Raw genomic sequence first — 1,874 nt, 5'->3', positions numbered from 1 at the left:
TAAAGTGTTATACTAATATAACATTGTATGTTAATTATACCGAATGAAAAATAAAATTTTGAAAAAATTTTAAAACAACCAAAGAAATTATGTTATTAATACATGATAATGAGAATGTTAAAATTATGTAAGTAATGTTAATGTAGTTTTCTTATTGAAAAAAGATTACATAGACTCAAAACACAGAGTGGAGTGGTCGCCGGACATGCCTGACGTACTGTTCTAAGGAGCGGCTAGCAGCGCGATGGAGCGGGCCAGAGACCGCTTACACCTCAGACGGACTACGGAACAGCACGTACCAGAGGTGGAAGTCCAACTCAAACGTAGGAGGACAGCCTCACTGAGCAACCAAGAGTGTCAGCTCTACCCAAGGCGATCTCAGCAGCAGCAAGTACCTGTGGTGGATTTCCAGGCGGAACTGAGACAGGCATTCTTAGCGGAGACACCAAGAGGTGGTTAAAGCAGTATTGGAACATCCAGAGTATATGAATCAGCTGACAATGTATCAGTGTATTTGATTCAGCTGACAATGTAATAAAACTATTATCATGATTTTTTCACTGTGATGTAGATTTATTTACAGTATGTCTTTCTATGTTTTATGTGACTTTTTTTAATTTTAAGATTTGAATAACTGCAGTTAAAAAGGTTTGATACACTTTTTAGAAAAAGGAGAGAAAGGGAACTTTCAGATGAATTTTCTTCATTTATGTTTTAATATATTACCCCTCAATACAAATTAATTAGGTTTGTTTATAGCTACTATTTTGACTTTTAAATCAAAAGAGAAAAAAATTTAAGTTTTCTAAGAAAAATTCTCCACTGATGAATCCTCAAGATCAAGAGTCACATGCTCTATTGACTGAGCTAGCCACACATCCCTGCTATGTAAATCCTACATTATGATTTGTAAATATAATCATGTAATTTTCTAATACTGTTTTTTCTAGTCTCAACTGATAAACAGCACTGGTTACTAAGATTATTCTAGAGCTGACCCACTCACTGTCTGTTTTTGTAAAAACAAAAATTTTATTGACACACAACCAAGTCCTTGTATTTATGTATGGTCTGTGGCTGTATTTGGAACCACAGCAGCAGACTGTATTTGGAATCACAGTAAGAGATTAAATCCAGCCAAAGCCTTAAATATTAATCCTCTTCCTTAAAAGAAAGTTGACTGGCATCTTAGAGAACCACATTCAAAGATGAAAACATCAGGTTGGAACAATGGGTGAGTGGTGATACTATAGAATGTTGTAAAAAAAAAAAGGGGGGGGTTATAGGAAGGAGGGTATATAAATGAAGTAAACATTAAGGGTGGAGAATCAAATGAATTTCTGGGATGAGGGTTAAACCTAACAATTACATCTAAAGAATAAATGTAGATGGGTAGGTTTTTAAAGATACTTTAACAATTGATACGCTTCTTTTTTTTCCCTATAAAAATCTAAAGCATCCAAGTGATAGACAAGAAAAGTGTGAAAGTAAACCAAAGATTTTAAAATGCATGTTTTAAACCTACCATAAGGTTGAATTTTCTTTCATTTTGCCCACTTTTTTAGTTGGAATCATGCTTTTAACAAATTTATTTCGTATTTATTCCATTTAAATGTGTATCATTAATGTTTCCTCATTTTATCAGTCCTCATAATTGTCATTTGTGATTAATAAATGATAATTCATTCATTATTTTAAAAAAAGATTACATAGCAATGTTGGATTTTTCTAATCCAATAAACACTGTCATATTCTCTTCTTAGCCTTTCCTATTAAATTTGGTTTCACAAATATGTACAATATTTACCTAGATGCTATACTCTAATTTTAAAAGTGTTTGCATCTCTTGAAGAAAAAGAATCCTTTCCATCAGT

General features: G+C 32.8%; 1 pseudogene; it reads left to right on the top strand.

The window, feature by feature from the left end:
- Positions 1-225: 225 nt before the first annotated feature.
- Positions 226-548, top strand: LOC144222406 (SNRPN upstream reading frame protein pseudogene; annotated as a pseudogene).
- Positions 549-1,874: the final 1,326 nt, after the last annotated feature.

This window comes from Crocuta crocuta, unplaced genomic scaffold (genome assembly GCF_008692635.1).
Source record: "Crocuta crocuta isolate KB4526 unplaced genomic scaffold, BGI_CrCroc_1.0 scaffold1794, whole genome shotgun sequence".
NCBI lineage: Eukaryota > Metazoa > Chordata > Mammalia > Carnivora > Hyaenidae > Crocuta > Crocuta crocuta.
The sequence above is the reverse complement of the archived record's forward strand: the minus strand, read 5'-3'. Positions and strand labels throughout refer to the sequence as shown.